The sequence below is a fragment of the Crocodylus siamensis genome, chromosome 3, assembly GCF_052110815.1.
Source record: "Crocodylus siamensis isolate JL-2025a chromosome 3, ASM5211081v1, whole genome shotgun sequence".
Taxonomy (NCBI): domain Eukaryota; kingdom Metazoa; phylum Chordata; order Crocodylia; family Crocodylidae; genus Crocodylus; species Crocodylus siamensis.
Window position 1 is genome coordinate 176,540,309 of NC_143397.1, and position 12,738 is coordinate 176,553,046.

Sequence of the window (12,738 nt, forward strand, 5' to 3'; positions counted from 1 at the left end):
ATGCAAGCCAGACAGTAAACTAAACTAGTTTTGCAATTAAATTATTACTTCACCTCTGCACTGGGCCAGTTTTAACGACGTGCTTAACAGGTGCTGTCTGGGATTTTTGCAGCCCCCCTCCTCTTATTTATTTATTTTTTTAACAGAGAAAGATATGCTTTAGCAAACATATTTGTCTTAGCATAAAACTTTTTTTTTGTAAAAAAAAAGAATGCTCAACAGTCCCATCTGAAACACATCTTTATTCCCCACCAGGAGTAGTGTCATCTTGTTTCCTTTAAAAAATAAAGTTGATTAAGATAACAGTATAGAAAAAGTGTGAGTAAACCTTCAAGGAAAAAAAAATTAAGTATTTTTCAACAAAGGTTAGGTTTTCTAACTTCTCCAGCCTCCTAACAAGAAACTTATCATATTAACATGAAAGTTAGCGTTGGCTTGTATTATGTAAACAAATTCCAAGCCTGCTTTCTTTAAGGTAACAAGATTTTACTAGATTATCAACCTCTTGCTTATCCACAGGAAACAGATGAGGATTCATTTCTTTCCTGCATCTAGAAACTGATGACAACACCATCTCACTATCTATGCCAGATGGCAACCATCTAACTCTGAGAAAACAACCAAACACCATTCCTGGATTTCTGCCCATTGCAACAATGCTTTTCAATATAAATTGAACACTGCATGATTTTGTATCCTCTTGTTTATTCCACTGAAAAACAGGTTTTCACAAATGACATAGACATTACACACGTTTACACATGGCGTATACATATATATGGAAGGCTGGCTTGCAACAAAGACATGTATTAAGAAAAAACAAATTGCCACCTCTTTCAAGTGTAAACAAAGGTACTCATATATATCTGTGTGTGTGTGTGTGTGTGTGTGTGTGTGTGTGTGTGTGTATGTAAAAAAAACTTCCAGTTGCTCACATACTATCATCTGCTAAAATGCTTACTGAAGTATTGTAAGCAAAGTCTCTTACCCTTCCGAATAATATTAAAACTGTTGGATTTTTAAAATTGTGACATTAAATGGCTGTTTGATTCTCATGAGGCTTTCAATATAAATCTACAACTGCCCTTTCAAAATGCTAGATTTGACTTAACAAACTAGAGCTGGTCATTAAAAACAAACAAAAACAACTCAGAATTTTTCTTAATTCATGCCCCATTTTCTAAAATTTTATTTTGACAGGGATTTTCCTGGGAGCATTATTAAGGACTCTCCCCCCCCCGCTTTTGGCATTTAAAAATCAAATACATTTCTGACATATGAACTACTTTACACTTCTGGCAGATAAAAAGGAATTTATGTCATTCAGCTGAGCAAAGAAAAATAGTTTGCAACTGTCTAGGCTACATATTTTGTAACCAAATTTGGCATTAAATTGTGTAACCTATGCAGACATGATATATTATTGTATAAATGTTTGGAGGAATATATAGGAAGCGTTATAAATAGGCTACTATCATTGACACTGTAGTAAATCACTTTCTTTTTGTGGCCAGTGTCTGCCTGTTTTTACCTATTATATAACTATTCTCTCTGGGTTGTAAATCTCAGTGGGATGTCAAGCAGGCTGTAGATTCAAGTTCAAGTTCTGAATGTGACCGTGCTACAGTATAAGCAAATGGTAGTACCTCTCCCACCTTTCAATTCCCCTTGCTTGCTTATGATATGTTCCCTTAAGCTTGTGGACAAGGTAAAAAAAAATCAGGCAGGGAATTGGGTTAATAAAGTACAAAAGTGGTTTTTATTGTCCAACTAACCTGCATAAAATTTCTATTCAGCTTTTTTCCTTTTTTTTTTCCGAATGAAGCCCAAAATGAATCAGTGTAATAATCCTCAGCATAAAAAAAGAACAAAAACTCATTTAAAACAAAATTAATACTTACACAGCCTTATTTTTATAATTATATTTTAAAATTGAAAATCTACCTCTTCAGCACAATATAACTATCTATTCTCCTAGCAATGCATGGGGAATTTCCTTCATAACAGTGCAAGGAGATTCAGTATGGGCCCTTAATAGGCCACCACACTTGATGAGGCCGGCTCGGATAGAGTCCCGTAATTTATATATATGTGGATCTTGTGGCCATCCCAGAAATTAGAGGGCAGTGGGAGCTACTACTCTATCTTATTAACTGGGAAAGCATCACGAGAAGAGCTACACTCAGTTTTACTCCCCATTTCCATGCAGTTCCACATACAAGTCTGGTGCTGTGCTGAGAGAATAAATTTTACCCACTGATAGAAGAACAGACCCAAAATCCCTTTTAGCCAGTTTCCCTAATAGAAAATACAAGTAGTTCATTGCTACTCCACATATATCCATGTGTATAAATTTTATAGACGCCTACACACTGACCTATGTCAACATTACTAATACTAATTTAAATGTTACGACAAACTCTTGTAAAATACTCTGGACCAAATTCAGATGCACACCTACAGCTCCACCAAGGTCAATGGGAGTCATAGACATCTAGCTGAGAGAAGAATAAGGCTCCGCATATTCTATTGAGTACTTATGGGGTTTTAAATATATATTTTCTGTATCGAGTTATATTTTTTTTTCCTTCTACACTCACTAAGTGCTACTTACCGTAAATGGTTTTTTTGTGTTATGGCAAGTATTCTGCGTTTTGATGTGATGCACTTAACATGTCAGTGTAAATTTTTAATTTTTGGAACCAGTCACTTCACACTAGCTGCCTCTAAGAGGGCTCCAGCACTCACAACCAAAAAACTTTGTTGGAAATCGGCTACGAGGCCTAAAAGTCTATTTAAAGATGCAAATGTGAGTGAATAGTTAGTGCAGATGTTTTTCTACAGGAACTGTACTTGCTGAGTTTCACCATTTCCATAAAGCACATTAAAACAAGTGTGTGAACACTCCGAGATGAAAGTACCAAACACTCCTGAGAATTCCAGTGGAAAGTAGAGCTGCCTGACTTTTCTCCAAGCAGACAGGAATGCCCATGATTCAGCAGCCTGAGTAAATAAAAGAGGTCCTTATTTCCTAATTTTGCTGGCTGGCCACACTGCAGCAGTCTCTGTGCTGCTGCCAAAGGGGATGCAAAACTGGAACTACACCCAGCAGCTGAAGGACTGTCTTTGTTAGCCAGCCAGGCCTTCCTGACCATCTTCTGGCAACAAGACTGCCATATCCTGCAAGGAAGACCTCCATCTCAGGCTGGATAGTTCTGTAGACTGCCTAATACGACTAAACAACAGATTTTGCCTGGTCTGTGTTGGAGGAGGACAGCTGGAAACTCAGTTAGTAGCAGAGTAACACCTGTTCAGTCATATTTATGGGGGAAAGTGCTCACTAACAGAAAAGTGAAGTAATTCCAGGAGTTATTCCATGGAGAGGGGGAGGTGTGCATGAGAGCACAAAGCACCTCTGTGGTGCTAGCAGCCAGGCACTCATGTGCCAACCTCAGTAGTTGCAAAGTCTTGAAAGTGATCGTATCCCAAGTGCTGCCGACTGAATTAACAGTGCTGCTTCAGAAAGGGGCATTTAGTCACCAGGAAGGTGTATGACATGCACATTTTGACTGAAATATGCTGCAGGGCAGAAGGAGTTGCTGGCATGCATTATTTTTCTGTGATTTAAACAGTACATGTTTTGCCACTCTGTTCCTAAAAAAAAGAAAATTGCAGTGAACCTTTAAATAACAGAATAAATGACATTTTTGCTGTGCCTCTCGTCCAAAAAAAAAAAAAAATCACAATGCATTTTTAAAGAGTCATGTATTAAGCTTCCGAGTATCCTGACACAGTATATTTTTGCCATTTACTGATGCGGTAAACTGAGGCACGGAAACAGAGTATGATTTGCTTCTAGTCACAAACATCCTAGGTCACCAGTGCTGTGTCTTTCCCAGAAAAAAAACAAAAAACAAAAACACCTCTCTTGTCTGAAGCAAGGAGTCGCCAGAAAGCTTAATTGCTACAAAATTACCACAGAACCCAAATGAAATGATAGTACTTCACATGCCCAGACGAGGACCTCCCAAGTGCTAGTTCTGCTGATATATTTTTGTTACCTGGGCTAGTTAGCTGCAACGGCAGACTGGTCACATAACTGGCCTTATGGGACTAGATGTGATGTATGTGCAAGCACTACATAGCAAGGTCTCTTTAACAGAGACAGGATTTATAACAATGGTTACCTTTGAAGGGAATATACAAGAATCTGGCAAATCAGGTAAACAAACCTAGCACCACAGCATATATGCATGTTATAATATATGCATTCATGTGGACATATAAATATACATACATACATACATGTGTACGCCTATATATGCACGTGTACACAATTTATTGTTTGTAGTTCTACAGCCCATAGGAGCCCTAGTCATAAACCAGGACCGCATTTTGTTAGACAAATGCATACGGTGTATACATATGGACATTCGTGTGTATGCACATGCAGATACAAACAGAAATGCATGCCAATGTGTGGTAGAATGCTGCGTGCAAAGTAAAAGTCAAGTTAAAAAGGGAAAGAATAAATGTCAGCCTGGTCAGTTACCTGGATAGATAATAAACTTCTCCAGTCTTAAATCTTTGCGTTTTTGTGTAAGTAACTGAGAGGAATGGGTATTATATATCACATAGTTTACTTGTAATATCTGTTTCATGCTTTAGTGCTGGATAGATTTTTTATTATTACTACTGCTAATTGTCTACCAGACTACCTTGAAAATGAGATAAGGAATCCTATGGGAATATGCAGGTGTGAACAAATGGTAAATGAAGTGGTTAGACATTACTGAAATCAAACAATATTGTCCAATGTATGTTAAGTGTATACAAATAAAAGGAAGATCCAAGTGTAATACATAAATACCAAGATGATCTGAATGGTATCATGATGTGCCATCTAACCAAACAATTGTTTTTTGTTATTTTTTTCCACAGATTCATTGGAAAATGTTCAAGTTTAAAGTCACTTTAAAATAAAATATGCATTATTACACAGTTTCCTCCATTTATTCTCAATAGAAATATAAACAGTTTTGGAAAAGCTGCAACTTTAATACCATCACATTTTTTTTCACATCAATGGCCTCACATTAAACTCACTCATTTGCCTCATAACTTATTTAACTGCTTGAAAACTAATACTCTGTAATGGGCATTCAAAAGAGAAATGTGAACTTTAAAAATTATTTATAATTTACAGATGTTTTTAAAATCTATCAATTTTTCAAAACCACTCTGGGAGGACCAATTAAATGCATTAACAGTTGGATTACTGGGGGAGAAACTTAAAGGGGTTCTATCTGCTAGCAGCCGCAGCTGGTAGAATTAAGGGGTTCTATTTTAAATACTCTGACAAGAAAAAATGCTTCTTAGAAATAAGTTAAGGCCTTTTAATACGTTTGCAGAAAAAAAACCTTTTTTATAAAGTACTTTTATAATGCCCTCAGCAAACCCCTCCCCTCTCTCTATTTATCTCTGAAAAACAACTTTCCAGATTTACAAAGCCTTCTTCACAAGATACATTATATTTACAGGACACAGAAAAGAACATAAATGTTTTTTCTTGTTGTTTAAAGTTCAATTGAACAGACGGCGCTCAATGAAAGAACAGTGCATCCTTAAATAGTTCATTCAGCTCCATCTTTCCAATTAAAATCTAAATACTGAGCTGGAGCCAATAGTCAACATTCAGTTCATTCAAGGAAAGCAAGACTTTTGTGTTTTTTCAAGACAAGGAAAAATAAAGAAGTAGTTTTCAATGTTTTGGGGGCAGAATTACTCTTCCACATTCCCCAACATATAAATAATGACAGGCACCATCCTCAAAGCTTATTATATACTTTCTGTAATTGAGAATCATATATTACAAATCTAATTTACAGGGCTTCTTTATTTCTGACTACAAGAGTACTAGCTCACCTGCCTAGAGAGTAAACCTGACAAAGATGCTTAAACAGTATTTTGTCCACTCTATCTTGCTATTTCTTGTTCACGTTTGTTTTGTTTGTCTGTATGAGTCACAGACCACCAGCACTGTTTCATCTGAAGCAAAGGTCAGAAAAAGCCACCCTCCTAACGATTACTTTAAGAACCAAGCTATTGGGAAGTAGAGGCAAAACGCACAGACACTCTACTCTCCACAAAGCTTCTGAGTATTAATTTTTGCCGAGATCTTTTTCCCTACAAAAATAACACCAACTGTTAAAACAAGTGATTAATATCTTCCATGCAGAATTTCAGTTTCTCTCTTGCTAGAAGATAATTTGTCAGGTTTGTTACTTGTAGCACTGTTAATACTGTTTATTAAGGACAACTACAGATGACTTGGAGATAATGGGTCAGGTATTGCATGGAACCCCAGTGATGTCATTTGCTTTCAGGCCTCAATATCTCTAGCTAACACTATGATGAGGTGAAAAATTGCGTAAACCCAATTTTCCTTTGCAACGTGGCCCCTTTTCAGGGGTAGAGAAGACCTTAAAAGGTGTCAAAACTAACCCAAATAAAATACCTCTGTCATAAACACAACTACAACCTAAACCTCTGTCATAAAGGGAATTATCTAATGTAGTATAGCCAGTGGAACAGACCTACTATGTCCCCTTTTGCAGCTGACAGCACCAAAGCATGTCTGGGACTACAGGAGGTGTTGCTCTTTTTCTCCCCTTCATAACCCAAGGGCCAAGGACTCAGGCCCTGAAACCTGAAGAACTCAGTGTTGCCAACTCTCACGATTTTTGGCATTATTGTTAAGAGTCTACGCTTCAGGAATTTGAAAAACTTAGCTCTTTCTTTCACCCCCCCCACCCCCCAAAATCATGAGAGTTGGCAATATTGAGAACTTCTACTGAAGGCCAGACTTGCTCTGGCTCGCATTTGGTCTGCAGGCCTTTCTGGCCACAAAACTCATTCTTCCTATGGTTAGGGAGGAAATATTACTGCCCCAGAGCTGACACAAAAGATACAACCCTGAGGTTTCCAGGGCAAGGTGTTGGGAGATACCCAAGCACTGTGTTGGCTTCCTATATGGCTCGTGCCTTTTTTAAATTTAATCCTATGTTTTAATCCTCAAAGTATTAGAGGAGCAGAGAAGTAGGTACTGTTGGAGCTTCAGTAAAAGAAAAAGAGAGGTAAGGGAACTCAGAGGGAGATGAATCTGGATTGAAAGAAAATGGGTTACAAAAATATATGGGAGAAGATAAAGAATGTAACAGAGAAAAGAAAGAGAAAGGCGTAATAAAGGAAGAGGAAAAAAGAATAGAAGATTTTGAAAGCAAGAGCAGAAAAAAGCAAAATGTGAGCTAATTTAGAAACAAAGGAAAAAAATAGGAGTGAATATTATGCAAAACTGTGCAGTTATTTACAGCTTTTAAAAGCATACTTAATAGAATGTTATTTGACACTGATTTTCCAGGTACACCTGTGAACTGTTCTGGGCAGCTTACAATTAGCTTAACAGGCTTGTATGTTTGTCCACATCAAGTATAAAGCACATTTAAACCATTACGTGTGTCCATACCGTAAGGGTGGCAAATGCAAGCATAAGAACACACATAGGGTGGGCTAATGAGTGACTTCAAGTTGAAGTGAGGCCACGAGTGAGTACTGGCTCTTCAGTTTGCTCAAAGGGACAGTTTTAACTCTGGATAGATCTAGCTATGGTCAATGAAATCTGCTCGGCTCTGTAGTCTGAAGTAGGTGGAGGACCAAAAACTTAATAACAAGTTTTGTATAAATGCAAGAAAACTGTATTAACTATGGTCATGCCTAGAGGCAGTGTCAGAGGTAAGGGATGCTATGCAGACTGAATCTTTTACCTTTTAACATTTTATTTAAATTTTTAATGTTATTTCTATTCATGTTTACTTGGATAGTTTAATTTAAGCATAAATAAAGAAGGGAAGACTTTCATTAAAAGGCAGCATTTTTCTTCTCTTGCATATAATTTCCACTGACAGAAGCCTGCTGAAACTGAAATAGAGGCCTCTCAAGAAATTTAGATACCTATGCTATTTTAAGGCCTGTATCTAACACAAGCCTTTGTAGCCTCCTTACTTCAGAATGGAAGCACGGTGTGAAATACAGTAAATTAAGCCTTCTGCTGTCAGGGTTGGAAATCAGAGTAGAGCAGAATAGCTGCTGGATTTGAAATGATTTTTTTTTATTGGCTTCATTTACATCCTGTCTAAGGTCTTCTGAGCAGCTCAAGGTGTCTTATCTCTGGCTACCAGGGGGTATTTTGCAGTCAAAGCAGTTAACATACTTTCTCTCTCTCTCTCTCTTTTTTAAGGCCATCTTATCTTATCAGACAGATCTCTTCAGGCTGAGGAGAACCCATACTTATCAGAAGCCGTACACTATATTGACAGCTCAGAGCTGCTAGAGACAAATGAAAGCTTAAGGAAGAGAAAGATCAGTTAACCTGTTCCATTCTCAGTTTAGACTAATCTTTGGTTTGTCTAACTTCAGGAAATGTTGTATGTCCTTTCTGTTTGCTTGAACACAGAGACACATGATCACATCATCAGCCATTAAATCTACTACAGTAGAACTACACACAGGTAGACAGCGTAATAATCCCCAAGGTAGTTTGCTGCTGAATCCTTACGGTAAGCAACGTGTAGCTGGCATCAATGACTTCTCCCCTTTTGTGATCCTAGGTGTGGAGATTAGCAGAGCAAGGACTGCACAGCAAGACAGAGAAGCATGTAGTACTTTTGTGGGATGTTACAGTCACTCAGGGCTAGCAACCTCGTGCTTGTAGGGAGGCAGTTAGACAGGCCAAAGCTACCATGGAGCTGAGGATGGCAACCCAAGTAAAAGACAATAAGAAATTGTTTTTCAGATATATAGGGAGTAAAAGGAAGGCCCAGGGAGGAATAGGACCCCTGCTAAATGGGCAGAAACAATTGGTGACGGACAGAGGGGACAAGGCTGAACTCCTCAACGAGTTCTTCGCCTCAGTGTTCCTAAGCGAGAGGCATGACAAGTCTCTCACTGGGAGTGTAGGGAGGCAGCAGCAAGGCACCAGACTTCCATGCGTGGACCCTGAGGTGGTGCAGGGTCACTTGGAGGAACTGGATGCCTTTAAGTCGGCAGGCCCGGATGAGCTCCATCCGAGGGTACTGAAGGCACTGGCCGACATCATTGCAGAGCCACTGGCGGGAATATTTGAATGCTCGTGGCGCACGGGTCAAGTCCCGGAGGACTGGAAAAGGGCCAATGTGGTTCCCATTTTCAAGAAGGGGAGGAAGGAGGACCCGGGTAACTATAGGCCAGTCAGTCTCACCTCCATCCTTGGCAAAATCTTTGAAAAAATCATCAAGGCTCACATTTGTGAGAGCCCGGCAGGACAAATTATGCTGAGGGGAAACCAGCACGGGTTCGTGGCAGGTAGATCGTGCCTGACCAAGCTAGTCTCTTTTTATGACCAGGTCACAAAATGCCTCGACGCAGGAGGAGGGGTGGATGTCGTATACTTGGACTTCAGGAAGGCCTTTGATACGGTATCCCACCCCATACTGGTGAACAAGTTAAGGGGCTGTGACTTGGATGACTGCACAGTCCGGTGGGTGGAGAATTGGCTGGAGGGTCGCACCCAGAGAGTTGTGGTGGATGGGTCGGTTTCGACCTGGAAGAGTGTGGGCAGTGGGGTCCCGCAGGGCTCGGTGCTTGGACCGATACTCTTTAATGTCTTCATCAGCGACTTGGACGAGGGGGTGAAATGTACTCTGTCCAAGTTTGCAGACGACACTAAGCTATGGGGCGAAGTGGACACGCCGGAGGGCAGGGAGCAGCTGCAAGCAGACCTGGACAGGTTAGACAAGTGGGCAGAAAACAACAGAATGCAGTTCAACAAGGAGAAATGCAAAGTGCTGCATCTAGGGAGGAAAAATGTCCAGCACACCTACAGCCTAGGAAATGACCTGCTGGGTGGCACGGAAGTGGAAAGGGATCTTGGAGTCCTAGTGGACTCCAAGATGAACATGAGTCGGCAGTGTGACAAAACCATCAGAAAAGCCAATGGCACTTTATCGTGCATCAGCAGATGCATGACAAATAGGTCCAAGGAGGTGATACTTCCCCTCTATCGGGCGCTGGTCAGACCGCAGCTGGAGTACTGCGTGCAATTCTGGGCGCCGCACTTCAAGAAGGATGCGGATAACCTGGAGAGGGTCCAGAGAAGGGCCACTCGTATGGTTAAGGGCCTGCAGGCCAGGCCCTACGAGGAGAGATTAGAGAAACTGGACCTTTTCAGCCTCCGCAAGAGAAGGTTGAGAGGCGACCTGGTGGCTGCCTATAAGTTCGTCAGGGGGGCACAGAAGGGAATTGGTGAGTATTTATTCACCAAGGCGCCCCCGGGGGTTACAAGAAATAATGGCCACAAGCTAGAGGAGAGCAGATTTAGATTGGATATTAGGAGGAACTTCTTCACAGTTCGAGTGGCCAAGGTCTGGAACGGGCTCCCAAGGGAGGTGGTGCTCTCCCCTACCCTGGGGGTATTCAAGAGAAGGTTGGATGTGTATCTAGCTGGGGTAATGTAGGCCCAGCACTCTTTCCTGCTTATGCAGGGGGTCGGACTCGATGATCTATTGAGGTCCCTTCTGACCCTAGCATCTATGAATCTATGAACCTGGCTTACCAGGGAGTTATGAAGCTAAACTCACAAGACTGGCTGGACAACTGATTTATGTGAATTATGCAAACCAAAACAATAAAGCAGCTTCCCCTTAAGGTGAACCTGAAGACTGTCCAACAAGTCTATACTGAGACTGAAAAGCTTAGTAAGGTGACAATTAATTTAGGTTTGTCCTCCACAGTTGGTGAACCCAGCAACAGGGCATGATTAGATGACTAAGGGCATGTCTATACGTCACCGTGTACTTCCTTTCAGAAGTACTAAAGCACAGCACAGTACGGGTGGGTAATGCACCAAATGGGCAGCTCACATTTCGATTTCCCTGCTATGTTGCTGTAGTGGTGTACTATAAGCGGAGCATGTGCCACTACGGCGATGTAGCAGGCCATCATGTGTAAACCCGCATGACCGCCTCGTCACTGTAGCATGCCATACGGCAATACACAGACGTGCCCTAACTGTAACTTGATCAGGTAACTAGTATCAAGGAAAAATACAAAGCTTAGCATTCTTGCTTACCACTGAAATGGCTCCCATAGCTATAAAAGTGGTGAGATTTCTGTAGCCCTTGATGTCAAATGCAGTGAACCAGATCTAAAAAGAAGTTACAGCTGCTGATACTTACAGTACAGATCATTCACCAAAATTTCATGTTAAAAAAACAAACAAAGAATCATTTAATGTTTCATTTGTGCATTTTATACTTTTTCTTTTTCTTTTTCCCCTTCCCCTTTATATTCCAGCACCCCATGGACACTTTTATATTAGTGATAACCCTAGACTTTCCCTGCAGAGAAGGTTCTCTATTAATTGTCCATTATCTCGGTGTGTCAGCACAAAGGAGAAAGGAAGGAATCCTCTTCCAACTGGTTTCACCTCCCTCTCCTGAGAGTGATGCCCTTGTCAGGGCATTAAAGACATGAAAACCTGCCACTTATCAGAATTGTATTTAAATCGAACTACTGTCCTTGAAAACAGTAGACACCAGATACTATCAAAATAAGCCACACTGGCAGATCCAGTTCCACTGTGACTTAGACAATTTTTTTAAAAAAAGATTATTACATACATTGGTGATTACTTATGCTTAGTAGTAATATGTTTATAGTTGTAGCTCAAAAATAGTGAAAATTTGTTCTCTTTTATTATAAAAAAATTAACTGGAAAAACAAAGGGAAAAGATTATCAGGCAGACAACTGTCTGAGTGGTAAACTGAAAAAGTTTCTACATATTTTACTAAACTTCATTAAAGTGGTATGTACAGTTTTGAACATATTGAGGAAAAAGAGGCAGCAGTAGAAAGAGAGAGAGACAGATATAATATTTTTAAGAAGCAGTTTGGAAGATTTCAGTAGTTTAAATAAGCCTTAGGACACATTCAAACATAAGCGCATTGCTGAACCAAATCGTAAAACTTTTTAATTACTTCACACCACCAATACTTAACAAAACATAATTCAGGCCTATTAAAATGCCACATTTGCCTTGCTAGAATGAAACAGTATTTCAAAGAGATCTTTAGTAATTCTATTAACATGTTCGAAACAACCATAACCTAAGTTATGCTTTTAACAGCTAAAAAATAGAACCTGTTCGTTCTGAACTATCTGTATGATTGCTCTGACTTTTCATAATATGAAGTCACAATGAGGGGAAAAAAATAAAAGAAGTTACGCTGTGCTTTTAACAAGTAAACAAGTGTACAAATTAATTCAGAGAGCTGTAATTTTGAAAATTTTCTATGTTTAATGTGCACTGCAGTTAAACTACTTTTTCTGTACAAATTAATTTACTGCATCAGTGATCGATGTTTATGTTTAGGCAATTTTATTTCTCAGTATGGTAAAATTAGACCTAATAGTTGCAACCTGTTATGTCCAATCTGTCACTGAAATTCAAATTGCCTTTTTCCTATTATTCAAGGAGCAATTTGGAGGAATTAAAGCCATCTAAAACCAGAAGACAAACAATTCTCTGTAAGGATTCAATAGCCTGTGTCATCAACCTGTTCAACAAACTAGGGATCTTTTCTAATCAGAACCACTGCTATCTTTTTCTTAAGTTCTGAAAGGCTCAATACTGGAATACCTGG

At 39.7% G+C, this 12,738-nt stretch overlaps 1 protein-coding gene across 4 annotated transcripts in view; it reads right to left on the reverse strand.

Annotated features, from left to right (window-relative positions):
• ZNF521 (zinc finger protein 521) overlaps nt 1–12,738 on the reverse strand; it is a 285,865-nt gene that overhangs the window by 166,840 nt on the left and 106,287 nt on the right. The window lies entirely within an intron of this gene.